The sequence below is a fragment of the Medicago sativa genome, chromosome 6 (genome assembly GCF_051527215.1).
Source record: "Medicago sativa cultivar Bolivia chromosome 6, Bolivia_mono, whole genome shotgun sequence".
NCBI lineage: Eukaryota > Viridiplantae > Streptophyta > Magnoliopsida > Fabales > Fabaceae > Medicago > Medicago sativa.
The window spans coordinates 83,204,977-83,220,139 of NC_140754.1; the positions used below are offsets into that span (position 1 = coordinate 83,204,977).

Consider the following 15,163-nt stretch of genomic DNA (forward strand, 5'->3'; position numbering starts at 1 on the left):
TATTAAATATATAACTTTTTAGTAAATAATTGTTGGTTTTCAATAAAAACTTGTTATTTAGTTTATTTAACATGTGTAATATTGATCGTATTAGACAAGCCCTAACTAAATTAACCGATCCATGAACAAAGACTAGTCTTGTAAAAACTAAAATAATGATTCTGTTATTGTTGTCCTTTGGCTTCGATTAATAACGAAATGAAGTTCAACTATTTAAGAGAGACACCCAACCCAACAATAACACACACCATCAGTATTCTTCTCAAAATCTTGTTTGCATTTTTCTCTATTATCATGGCTCAGTTATCACTTTCCTCTTCCTTCTCCTATGCATTCACTTATGATGTGTTCCAAAATTTTAGAGGAAGTGACACTCGCTTCCGTTTTACAGGTCATCTAGGCTCTTTGTGACTGTGGAATTCACGCCTTCATTGATGACAGAGAACTTCATGGAGGTGATGAAATTACACCATCACTTGTAAAGGCCATTGAAGACTCGAGGATTTTCATCCCCGTTTTTTCTGCCAATTATGCTTCTTCTTCATTTTGCTTGGACGAACTTGTCCACATCATTCATTGCTTCAAGACAAAGGGTCGGCTTGTTTTGCCTGTTTTCTATGACGTGGATCCTTCTCAAGTACGACATCAAACTGGCAGTTATGGTGAAGCAATAGCTAAGCACAAAGAGAGATTTCAAAATAACAATGGTAAAGAAAATGTGGAGAGGTTAATGAAGTGGAAGATGGCTCTTAGTCAAGCCGCAAACTTGTCCGTCTACCATTTTAATGTTGGGTATGTTGCCCCTACTTCCATCACTCTTATTTTGTCTCCTTATGTTTCGTTTCTTTAACTTTAATCATAAATTAAAAGGAAACATTTTATTTTTAAAAAGTTCAGCATATTTAGCCATTGTAAATCAAAACAATTTGTTGTGATTTTGGACAAAACTCACACCAATACTTTAATGTATGAAGAAAACTTATAGAACCTGCAATAATCAAACCAAAGTGATCAAACAAGCATAAGTAATAAAACAAGAAAAAGGAGAAGAAGAAAATAAGACGATATGTGTTCACTCACTTCGATCCAAATTTGACCAACGTCTGGAGGAGAGAGATCACCAATTCACTATCAATACGTTCTTTACGAGGTTGGATCATATCCTTCTCCCATTTTCTCCTTCTCCATCCTTCTCTATTTTGTTTCTTTCTCTCTCTAAATTTTAGAGAGAATATCAAGAGCGAGAAAAATAAAAAGATCGAGAGTGAGAGAATATCAAGAGAGAGACACAAAATAGAGAATGAGAGGAGAACGACATGATCCAAGTCCGTTCTTTACTAAGAGAAACCAAAAGGTTACAAGAAATTAGTTTTCATCTGTAAACCCTAATTTTTACCTTTTTCCCAAATCTTTTTCCATGGACAAGAAACTCAATGATCTCAAATCCAAGTTGTAATCATGATGTTTCCAAAACTAGAATCTAACACAAAATCCATCAACATTTAAAATTGTGCAAAATAGCATAACGATAAAGAAAAAACAAATTTTAAGGCACTTTTCAACAATTCTCCACATTGCCTTCAAATCGATGGTGATGTCATTTTAACCATCAACCACCTTGATCGTTAACCTTGTCTTGAACTATTATTCAAAACAAAATTGTTCAAGTGTAAGTCTCACTTAAACCTTGATCTTAACACCGTCCTCCACTTGCATCCATAATGTAACACCCTCAAACCCCACATGCAATATTTAATTATAAATCAGAGATAACCACATAGATCCAAGGTGCTTCTTCATCATTAAAAACATAAGCAGTTATAATTCATTATAAGAATGAAATGTCATCAACACTTGCAACAGATTCATAACATAAAACAACATAAACTCAGTGTCTCAACATCTCAAAATACACATAAGACATCTAAATTTATCAAGCCATAAAATTCATAAAACAAATAAAACTCCCAACAAATCCTAATCAGAGCCTACAACTCAACTCCAAAAGCAAGCAATAAAAGTGAGGAAGTGTAAAGCTATCCTCGGGTACTCGCGATGATCACGCGCTCTCAACCTGCACGTCTACATCACAAGTGGCATAGGCGGAAACTTGCAAAAAGGTGAGAAATACTTAACAAAGGAAATCATGAACATAAGAATAGTTTCAAGGCAACAAATATCATATATTCAACAATTCAATATGTAGCAAGCAATATTCTCATGTAAATAGGCATATCAATTCTCAAACTACAATTCCATGATATATCAAGTATTTACATCACCAAATCAATTCATACCAATCACAATTCCCCACCATCATTACAAGTGCACAAATATCACCAAGTATTCACATAGTCGTGTACACTTCTTCATATATAATCACATAATCAAATACATGAGTCTCACATAGATTCATATGCTTGTAATGTTCTAGACATGACTCTACGTGCATATGGTACCATTCTTTGGATATATGGTTATTTCACCGAGAGATCCATCATCACTTCGGATTCTAAAATATCCTATCGTCACTTTGGATGCTAAAACATCTTATCATCACCCTGATACTTAAATATCCTAAGACTCATGAATGCATGAACATATGACTCACCAAATTCATATGTTCATACAAGACATCACCATCATTACCGCATCACTTCGGATACTAAATATCCTATCATCACTTTAATCATTATCAATAATCATTATCAATAATCATCATCAGTAATCGTCATGTTATCATAAGCACGTCAATAAAACAACATCATTTCATTAAGTCAATTTGCATAATAAACAACTCATCACTTACACTTAATTAATCAATGATTCATTCACATATTCATTAACTCATTCCAATCATTAATCCTCATCTTATAATTAGCATATAATCAATTACAAGTTAACATGACATAGTTCATTATTTTACAAAGTCCGTCTATTCCTCATATTTCACAAAGTTCGTCTATCTCCATATTTACACCTAATTCAATCTACTTCCAATCTAAGCTAGGTTTAACCATTCATCAACATCCAATTCTACTTCAATTAATTAAGTTTAGGCATTTAGGACCCATTTCTATGCACTAGGAACCTTTAAAATTCGGAAAAATTGGAGTTCCCCAACACAGCAGGGGTCTCACGATCGTGCTAATAGGGCACACGGTCGTGCTAACCAACGCCGAGCGTCATGCACGGTCTGTGCTCCCCAGGCGCATGGTCGTTCGCAACTACCAAGATGGGATTCTGCAATTTTTCGTCTTTTGCGCAAAACTCCATTTTTCAATATCGATTTCGATCGAATTCAAATCAAATTCATCACAAACACTTAAACCACTTATACTCAGTTGCATATACCTCAATTATAACTCTATCAATTCCACTTTGTTTCAAAATCACTTAATTCAATGAATCACTTAAGACAACTTAACTCATGAAAACCCATTTTTCATCCACTAATCCCACACCCAAAACAAGTTAACAACAACAACATCAAATCATTTTCATTTCAGCATAACAACAACTTAACCAATTCGATCATGTACTCCAATTCATCAAACAACAACTTTTCGTGATTAATACTCATTTCTCTCCGAATTCACAACAATTTAATCCAAACACCACATTTAACATGATAACTTCATGAATTTCAACATAAACACATACCCAATAGCATATCAAAGAGATAGATCATAAATTGAGCATTATTAAGCTTAAATGTCAAAAACACTTATTCAACATAACTTTTGCATGAGTTCTAGCACAACAACAACATAATTTCACAACTCTTATCATATATTAATGGAACATTGAAATCCATTAAATTCATCAATAATTCATGAAAACACAACCATCAAGATTCTACCCATATGAACATTCATTCCCAAAGATGAATAAATCTCACATATCCCTTAGAATCCAAACCTTAAACTTCCTAGCCTGAAATCTTCCCCTTTACCTTGATTCTCTTAAGGTTCCCTTCTTTTCTCCCATTGAGCTCTTCTTTCTTCTCTTCCTTTATCTATCTTCTCTCTAGCCTCTATTGTGTAATTTTGACAAATGATTTTTAAAAACTAGGGTTATGACTACTCCTAGTCTTATATACTCTCACCAATTGGACTTAGTTAACTTAACACTTATTGGTCTCAATCAATAGTCTTACTAATAAAATAAGGGTCATGCTAACCGGTGCCCCCGGGGCACTGGTTAAGGATGCTAAAAAATGAAATTATTACCATAAAAGGAAGCTTGTTTGACTATTTATAGATTAATTATACAATTTTCAATGCAATAAATAGTATATAATTTCCTTTTTTAGTATCTTTAATTAGTGCCCCCGCGAACCGGTTAGCATTTCCCATAAAATAATACCACCCACTCTAATTCACTTAATTATCTTATTTCATTAATTACCTCTATTATAGTAATTCTTCAAAGTTACTACTCACCTTACTAAATAATCTTCTCATGTAAATTACTAAAATGTCCTTCACTCCCGAAATTAGCAAAATACCCTTAAATTCCTCTATTTCTCCTAAAATCAACTATTCCCAAAACAAACAATTAAACAAACAACAAATTAATTATATATTATAATAAATAATAATACCCTAAAAATCGGGATGTTACGCATCGATCCTTGCACCCAACTACATTATCTAGTCTCATAAACTTTTAGTTTTTCCTTTTCAACCCTCAAAATGCCTTCCGCACTCTTGAAGATCGTTGCACCCAACTACACTAGGATTTTTTAGGTAGTACCACAAGTTTCCACGATAACCTCTTCAGGTAGTACCATCGTTCCACGATTTTTTAGGTAGTACCATTGTTTACAATTATCTTTGGACTTTTGAGTAATATCACAATTCATATCATACCGTCTTCAACCTCTATAGTGCGCCTTTCCGTCCTCTTGATGAATTCCTTGCTCTTAACTAGACCATAACACACATGGACTCCAATGTTGTACCATTTGTCTCCTCCTAAACCCACTAGTGGAATAGTCCACCCCAAGCTAAGCTTTCTCTACCTCAAATAAGAGATGCTTACATCCAGTGTACCTTTCATCTTCTAACCTCCGCCATTAAGGTTGATCATGAGTGTTCTTACCTCTGCCTCTCAGGACTAACCATAAGTATCATTCGCACGACCTCTCCAGGATGATTTGAAGTGTTTAAGGTGTATATAAACGGATCACCCCTTCTTCATAAAGGTCAACCTGCATGTGTTGTTGTTTCCAAGTTGATATACTCCACCATTTTCCTCCTCCCAATAAGACACCAGGGCATCTGCATCTTTATAGTTCTCTAAGGTAGCTGAAAATTACACGAAGTCATCATCACCCCCCCCCCCCCACCCTACCCCCCCCCCCCCCCCCCCCACCCCTATTGGGACAATCCTTCTTGAAGTGACCAGTTTTGTGACACTTGAAGCAATTATACTTTGACTTGTCACCACCCATTGGGTTTCCATGATTTCTTATATTCTCACATCTTCCTACTGAGACACTCAAGCTTTCACCACTATCATCAATCTTCATGTCCTTACACTTGGTTAACTTCTTAATTATCAGCACCACTTGGACTTCCTCCAACATGATAATGCCTTCTATATCATAAAGCATGGTATACATACTTGAACTTCTCAAAGGAGGTAGGTCATAAAGACACTAAGAGAAAATTTGTATCTTTATCCTCAATTTTCATTTCAATGTTCACAAAATCATCAATGATTTTTTTGAACTCTGCTAATTAATCTATCATGAACGAAATATCAAGTGTACTAATTGGTCGATAAGTAGTATATTTATATAAGTTTGTATCCATATGAATTGCATAATTCCCAATTAATGACTACGATAGTGGTTAGAATATGTAAAAGGGGGGATTGCACTTGGCAATGATTTGGTTGATTTGACTAAAGAAAATAGGTTGAAACGGCTAGGTCATTTCAGATTTCCTTCTCTAAATTATCCAATAACTAAAACTATGAATACAGTTATACGGATAGCTTGATTTTATGACATTTGAAGACAATGGTTAGGCTAATCTCTTGGTCACTAATACTCTCCATGGTTATAACACCCTGTTATACCCTAATTTTGGACCTAAAAATACTTGTTCAAAATTTTCTTTCATCTTTGATGTATGTCTATTATTCTTGAAGAATTGTCAATTTGCTATTGTTTACACTGACATTTTACTCTGCTTTATCTCTCAACTTAGCCTTCCAAATCTTTTCAACTATGTATTTGTCCATGTTTTCTTGCATTTCAAGTCATTTGAATTGGTCTCTAGTCAATTGCATCTTTCTCTGCATTTTATTTCAATATTATTTGCAAAATTCATGAAAAAGGGTATTTTAGTCATTTCATGCATCCAAAATCATCTTAGTCCTTGAAATTTGTTTGAGTCTTTTCAATTGGTTTGTATAAGTCCTTGTTTCAATTCCATGTCAAAATCCATTTCAAAAAAACTTACATCTGAGCCATTTTGAGTCAGTTTAGCCCCTAGGGACATTTTAGTCATTTCCTGTGTTAAAATTTCTTTTAATCCCTAAAGAATTGTCTCTGAGTCTTTTAATTTACTTGTATAAACTCTTGCTTCAATTCCCTGTTAAAAATCCTTTTAAAATTGCATTTTGGTCATTTCACACGAAATTTTGACAGAGAGAGGTTACTTTAAAGTACCTCATTTAGTAGTTGGTTCGTTTTAGTCCGTTTTGTTGTTTTTAACCGTTTCACTTTACGTTATTTTCCATTTACCAGTTTTAATTCAATTTTATTTTTATTTTTAATTTCCATTTTAGTCCTAAAAGTTTCTAAAAATTGCACTTTAGTCCTTTTTCATTTTATTTCCTTTAAAGTTTTTTTTAATTTAAATTTTAGTCCTTTTAGGTCAAACTTTTATTTTAAGTCTTTTTTAGGTCAATTGCAATTAAGTCCTTCAGTCTTAAGAATTTTGCAGTCCAGTCTTTTTTTCAAATTGCAGATCAGTCCTTCAGATTCCTAAAATTGCAAAAAAGGTCCCTAAAGTTCCAAACTCAGCAAGGCCGAAGCCAACCAAGTCCAAATCCACATGTCAGCTCACTATTGGTCCAACATCACACTTGTCAGCTATAAATACGACACAGTGTCAACAATTCCAATCATCAAGTGCCAAATCATCACAAACACCATTCCACAATTCTCTCTCCAGAATCAAAGATCAAAATCATAACCGTTTCCAGAAATCATCAAGAACACAATGAAACCCTAAAAATTTCCAGAACTCAAATTCAACCAAAATTCATCACAATCTCAAAGGATTCAACATTGTTCTCAGTAATCCTCTGGAGGATCATCATCATCGAACGTTTTTGCTTCGCAATTCAGTGCGAATTCATCACCAATGGTGACAAACTCAAGCACGATCACGAAGACTTGATTCAGAGAGTGAGAAGAAGAGAGATCGAAGCAGAATCACATCTGTGAAGAAGAAGAAGAGAATAACTGATTTATTTTCAGTTCAAGAACTTACCAGAAGCATTCGCAAGGATCTTTTGTTCGAATCTCCGAATTAAAACCAGGTATTCCTCAAAACTTCTTCGTTTTTCATCGCAAAAGCTCAAAGAAGATTCACAAGAGTAAATAAACAGTGAATCGAAGAAGAATTTTGAAAAGATTCGAAAAAGTTTGAAACGAAACCCTAAAAATGTAAATCTTCAAAGATTCACCGTTTATTTTGTAAATCCAAGCTCATAATCATAATCAGTGAAGAAAGTAGTGTAGATTAGGGTTTCATTTCAAGAAGTTACGAAAAAGATTCGAAAACCTAAAAACCGTAAAGATTAAGTTCCGATCTACATAGATCTAGGCCTCTTTTGTGATTTCTGGTGTTTGATTCGTGATTAGAATGAAAAATAAACGGTGAAAAGCTTTAGATCGTAGAGTTTTGGTGAAGTTAGGGTTCCGTCATCACCGACGGTGGTCAATTCCGCCGGAGAAGATGATCAGAAGTTCTAGAGAGAACGAGAGAACTAGAACAACATAGAGAGAGAAAGAGAGTTGCAGAATGAATTGGACCGGTCTTCCAGCCTTTATAAAAGTTGTTGAACCGGACCGGTTCAATACTGGTTCACTCTTGGTCCTCTCTCCACCTTTAGATTTAGGTTTAGTTGGTTCTGGATCAATCCAACGCTCCTGATGCGTTTGGATGATCCAGGATCCGTTCTCCCTTGGGCCTGGGCCTATTTCCTGCGCATACCACACTTTCTTGCAATTTTCTTGCTATTTCATCATTGTTTCTTACTGTTTGCACCCCTATATGTCCAAAAACTTTGTTAAAAAAATTCCTAAAAATTTCCTATTTGTTCTTGACAATTTTCTTGATATTTTTGTGATGTTGTTATGTGTTAAAATCTGAGGGAAAATATATGTAGTATTTCTTGCTAATTGTTTACTAATTTTGCTAAAATTTGTGAAGTTTTGCATGTTCTTGAGTCTAAAAACCTTTTAAAAATCCTAAAAATTTCATGTATATTTCTTGTTAGTTGTGTGATATTTGTGTGATAATTTTGCATGCTAAAAATTGACAAAAAAGTAATGTGATGCTTTTCTTGCTATTTTGTGATGTTCTATAATAAAAAAAACTTGTGAAAAATGCATGTTCTTGATCCCTGATCATGATACATGATCTTGATTTGTGAAGTGAGAAGTGGTAATGAGTTTCTTGCTGTTTTGAAGTGTTTTTTACTGTATGTGGATATAGTGTATGTGTTTGCTTGCTTTACAAGTCATGTAAATGTTTGTTTGTGAAAATAAAGTGTCAAGTGTGCCCAAAAGTGTACCATGATCCTTGGTTTGAATATGCCCTTATAATTCTCACATTTTTAATACAATAAAACCTTTAGACAATTGTCATGTTATGAGGATTATAGGTCATATACTTGTCTTGATGTTATGGTAAACTCTAGGTATATCTTGCTACTTTTTAGTTAAGAATCTTAATACTTTTTTGTCAAGTTTTATTGCTTCTTTTGTTTACAATTTCCATTCTATTATGCCTTATGCTACTAACCACTTTGTCTCATGTTTCATTCATTCATAAACATTCCATTCTCCATCCTACATTTTTTTTAATTCCTTATTTCTTGCACTTTAATCCCTTGCACTTTAACTTTCATGCAAAGACTTAGTATGTAAAGACCTAGGAATTTTGTAATTTCCTTTATATTTTAATTCCTTGCAAGACCATAGAATGTATTTAGGCAAATGATGTAAAGGACAATGGACTCTAATGATGTACACCGACACAAGCACCGACACATGCACACACATCACATAGGTACCTTAGATGTATGTTTAGGGTATGCATGCCTTAGATGTATGTTTAGGGAATGTATGTTTAGATGTATGCTTAGGAACTTTAAAACTTAGCCAAAAATCCCTTTTCCAAAAAAAATATGAACAATATCACTCAAATCATTTTCCAAATAAACCTTGGGATCCAAATTCCCATTGATTTTCCTTTTCTTTTCTTAAATAAAATTCTTAATGAATTCTAATCATACTTGACTTTCTTTTGCAAAATGACTAATTCAACCTCATGTTTTCACAATCTTATGCCCTTGAGGCCTCTCTCTCATTCTTCAAAATTCCATTTTCAAACTTAAAATCAACCAACAAAAACAAAAACATTTTTTGTGGAAGAGAACTACGGTGGATTTGATCCCTTAAAAGGGTACGTAGGCAAGGAATCAAAATTCCTTCAATTCAAATAAAACAAAAATTCCAACACATTCTTCTCCCTCCAATTCTTCACTTAGTAAACCCTTAGGTGTAAATAATACTTTCAAATAGTATTTAAAAATAAAGCGCGCGCGTAGAAAGTAAAGACGGCTCCTATAGGATACTATAGTCGTTATGGGTGCCTAACACCTTCCCGTAGCGAAAACAACTCCCGGACCTCGATTCTCAAGGGTTTTTCTTATTTTTCCCTTCCCAAGAAAAAATGAGATATAAATGGTCAAAAAGGTTCAAACTAATCAATGTTTGACACCTGAAAAACCAAGATAAAATAGCTGGCGACTTCACTGGGGATTTTCGAGAGTTACGCCTAGTCTTTGTTTCCACGCTTGCGCTTTCGTTCTTACTTGCTTCTTTTTTGTTTTCCTACGTGAATAAATGTTTAAATTCTTGCAAACGTGTGGGGGTGAGAATATCAAAAGTCCTACACCCGGGCTGAGTGAACTTAGGATTTAGGAGGGATATAATCGACAATTCATTCCGAGGGTTGCCTCGTGTATTGGATTATGCGATCAATCCCACATAGCTGAGGCATTTTGGGGGTGATGTTGTCGGCGCGTGTTGTCGCGTTTAGGCACTTTACTTCTAATTGTTCTATGACGCTATGAACCGTAGATAACCAAACCCATCCATGACCTATTTTCTAGGATGTAGTGCAGAGGCTAAACCGAGTGTTGTCTCGAGTTTTAGTCGTCACACGATACTACACTCAAGTTAAACCTTCTTACGGATAATCATGGAGCGAGTGTTGTCTCGTGGCACCATGATATGTGTGAGAGAGGTTGCGACTTGGGAACTTTTTAGAACCCGGTTACTATCTCCTAAAGCCCTAGTTTCACCGGACACCGTGTCCACCCATGACTCCTTGACTTTGAATTCCAACCCACCATGTTTTCTCCGTACTTGAATGTGATCATGCATACATGCATACATTTTTTTCCATACATTTATCGAAGGGCTTAGACAAATTTGAATTTGTAAACATTGTAGGAATGGGGAAGACTAAATCCTACAAGTTCAAGGAGGTTGATTTGGCTAGTTTGAGAGATTTGGCACTCAAGATCAAGGATCCGATTGGTTTCCAACATCGTTACAGGGACTTACTTACTATTCTCCGGACTAATGTGGATGAGAAGCTTGTGCACACTCTAGTGCAATTCTATGATCGGGATTATCGGTGCTTCACTTTTCCCGACTTTCAGTTGATGCCTACTCTAGAGGCTTATGTTTCCTTGACAAGCTTACCTATAGCCAAGGGGACACCTTTCTCGGGACTCGAGAATCCTCCTACTCCTTTGGTTATTGCTGAAGATCTCTATCTCAAGACCACCGATGTCTCCAAGAATCTTGTCACTAAGGCTCACATCCGAGGGTTCACTTCAAAGTATCTACTTGATAAAGCCAATCTCAAAACCACTTGTCAAGACACTCTTGAGGCTATTCTTGCACTACTTATCTATGGGCTTATTCTCTTTCCGCATCTTGACAACTTCGTGGATATGAATGCTATCATGATCTTCTGCTCCAAGAATCTGGTTCCTACTTTGTTAGCTGACACATACCATGCTAGATCCGGCAAGGGTCGCGGGTACATCTTTTGCTGTATACCTCTCCTCTATAGGTGGTTTATTTCGCACCTTTCGAAGTCTTTCCATGATAATCCGGAGAATTGGTCTATTTCACAGCGAATCATGGCTCTCACTCCTAATGAAGTGGTTTGGCTCACTCCTGCTACTAGAGTCAAAGAGATTATCTTCGGTGGTGGAAAGTTTCTTAATGTACCTCTTCTTGGTACCCGGGGTGGAATCAACTATAACCCGGAGCTCGCCTTGCGACAATTTGGTTTTCCGATGAAAGATAAGCCCATCAATCTTGCTACATCTCCTTACTTCTTTCATTACTCCAATGCTCCTACGGGAATAAAGGAGGATTTCATAGAGGCTTGGTCTAAGATTCGGAAGAAAGATGTGAAACATATGGATGTGAGATCCGGTGTTGCTCATGAGGCCTATACTCAATGGGTGATAAACCAAGCTGAGAAGATTGGCATGCCTTACCCCGCCATGAGGTATGTGTCTGCATCTACTCCATCCATGCCTTTGCCTCTATTACCACCTACTCAGGAGATGTATCAGGAGCATCTAGCTATGGAGAGCCGAGAGAAGCATCAGTGGAGGACTAGATACTATGAGGCTGAGAATTTGATCATGACCTTGGATGGAAAGGATGAGCAGAAGACTCATGAGGTCTTGACACTGAAGAAAGAGTTGGCTAAAGCTAGGAAAGAAATTGAAGAAAAGGATAAGTTTCTTATGAGGGATTCCAAGAGGGCTAGGGGTGCCCATAACTTCTTTGCCCGATATTGCAGCTATGATTCTGAGTCTGAATCTGAGGTTGATCCTTCCACTTCCTATGCTTGAGGATTTCTATTTTCCTGTCGTTATTTCCAGTTGTTTATGTTGTTTTACATTTCGAAGGGAATTATCTTGAAAGACCTTGTAATGTTTGAATGTTTCCTCTGGTGCTAATGTGTCAGCTGTTTAGTAATGCTTACAAATTTCTAATTTGTCTAAAACCTTTCGATAACATAAAAAGAGTCTTTTTGCATGTGCATTAACACATCTCATGCATCATATGCATTCATTAGTCACAAAAAACTTCCCTCGTGCTCATTGCCTCCTGGTTTTTCCGCCGCAGTCTGAAAAGTGGCTCGTGCACGCAAGCTTCACCAACCAGATAGAGTTCATCACACAAGACTGTACAAGAGAAGAAACATGGCTAACTTTTAAGAAGAAAATGCTCAGCTCTGCGCCGAATTGGACGCTATGAAAGAAGACTTGGCTAAGGCTCATGATACTATGTCTACTCTGATGGCTACCCAAGAACAACCACCCACCTCCGTTCCAGTTTCTACTGAAGGGATTCCCTCTATCCCATTATCTACTGTGGCTTCTGATGCTCGGTTTGTTATGCCCAATGGGCATCCTTATGGACTCTCAGCCTTCTATGCTCCTAACACTGCAGCCGGTATCTCTGGTGTTGCCAATTAAGGACCTATTCCCACAGCAACTTTTGTTCCTACAAATACTTATATGCCTCGAGTGACAACTGTTGTTACCGATCCTGTTGTACACACTGTGCAACAAGTAATTGATGTTGACACTCCGCGGGGAAAAGACCCTATAATGGAGGCTATGAGGGAACAATTGAGAAAGCTGGCTGGAGAGCTCCGTGAGGTCAAAGCTAGCCGTGGTAGCGGTGTTTCTGCTAAGGCTCGTGATTTATGCCTGGTATCCCAGTTTGAGGTTCCCAAGAAGTTCAAAGTGCCGGATTTCGATAAGTACAATGGATCTTCTTGTCCACATAACCATGTCATCCGGTATGTCCGAAAGATGGCCAACTATGCAGATAAAGATGCCCTGATGATTCACTGCTTCCAGGACAGCCTGGCAGAAGATGCGGCAGATTGGTACACTAGTTTGAGTAAAGACAATATCCATACTTTTGAGGAACTCGCTGCTGCTTTTGAAAGTCCTTATGAGTTCAATACCCGTCTGAAGCCAAATAGGGACTCTCTTAAGTCTTTTTCTCAGAGGACAGATGAAACCTTCCGTGAATATGCTCAAAGGTGGAGAGGGGCAGCTGCCCGTGTTTCTCCTCGACTCGATGAGGAAGAGCTGACACAGACATTCCTGAAGACTCTGAAGAAGGAATATAAGGAAAGAATGATAGTTTCGGCACCAAAAAACTTCTCCGATATGGTTACTATAGGAACTCATCTAGAGGAGGCTGTCAGAGAAGGTATTATTGTCTTTGAAAAGGGTGAGTCCTCAACTAGTGCGCCGAAGAAGTATGGTAATGGCCACCATAAGAGGAAAGAATCTGATGTAGGGATGGTATTTGGTAACCAGTCTACAGCTCCTGTTAATGCTACTCAGTTACCGTTGCCCTATCCATACATGCAGTACTCTCAACATCCCTTCTTCCCACCATTCTATCAGCAATATCCACTGCCACCAGGTCAACCACCAGCACCCGTTAATGTCGTTGCTCAGCAGGTGCAACAACAACCTCCTGCTCCACAGCAACCGCCGCAACAACAGGGTCCTCGACCCAAAACTTCTTTTCCACCAATACCAATGCGGTATGCTGAGCTGCTCCCAACTTTACTTGCTAAGGGACATTGTGTCACCAGGCCAGGTAAACCTCCGCCTATGCCATTGCCTCCCAGATTCCGTCAGGATCTCACATGTGAATTCCATCAGGGCGCTCAGGGCCACGATGTTGAAGGTTGCTATGCTCTAAAGTATATTGTAAAGGATCTGATAGACAGAGGGAGGCTGACCTTTGAAAATAGTGTTCCTCATGTTCTTGACAATCCACTTCCAAACCATGCTGCTGTTAACAGGATCGAGGCTTTCGAAAGAGTTTGTGTTCCTTGAGAGGCTCCCACTTTAGATAATGTTGTTACTCCTTTGGTGCCGCTACATGTCAAACTCTGCCAAGCTTCTTTGTTCAATCACGATCATGCTTCTTGTTCAGAATGTCTTCAAAATCCTATGGAATGTTGTGTGGTGCAAAACGATATACAGAGCCTAATGGATGATAAGCATCTGACTACCAGCGATGTTTGTGTGATTGTGCCAGTGTTTCATGATTCTCCTGCTGAGAGTGTGCCTCAGACGAGGAATGTTGAACCTTTGATAATCAGGTTACCTGGCCCGGTATCTTATGCCTCTACTAAAGCAATTCCTTACAAGTATGATGCAACTATGATTGAGAATGGTGTAGAAGTGCCTTTGGTATCCCTAGCTACAGTTGATAACATTGCTGAAGAAATTACAACTCTGAGAAGTGGAAAGGTCCGTCCACCCTTGTTTCAAAAGAAGGTGGTTACACCTGCTGCTGCAGTAATTCCACCAGTTGTTCCCCCTGTTAACAAGAATGCCAGTCCATCGGGCCATGTTATACCCTAATTTTGGACCTAAAAATACTAGCTCAATTCTTCTTTTCTTGGGTTTCAAGCCATTTGAATTTGTCTCTGATCAATTACATCTTTCTCTGCATTTTATTTCAATATTACTTGCAAAATTCATGAAAAAGGGTATTTTAGTCATTTCCTGTATCCAAACTCATTTTAGTCCTTGAAAATTGTTTGAGTCCTTTCAAATAGTTTGAGTAAGTCTTTGTTTCCATTCTATGTCAAAATCCATTTGGAGTCATTTTGAGTCAGTTTAGCCCCTAGGGGCATTTTAGTCTTTTCATGTATTAAAACTCTGTTTAAATTCAAAAATTTGTCTCTGAGTCTTTTTCAATTGGTTTGAATAAGCTCTTGCTTTAATTCCTTGTTAAAAAATCATTTTAAAATTGCATCTGAGTCAT

The 15,163-nt window shown here is 37.1% G+C and overlaps 1 pseudogene; it reads left to right on the forward strand.

Moving 5' to 3' along the window:
* Window positions 1–242: 242 nt before the first annotated feature.
* The window catches only part of LOC146917446 (TMV resistance protein N-like), a 58,159-nt pseudogene continuing 43,238 nt past the window's right edge, over window positions 243–15,163 (forward strand).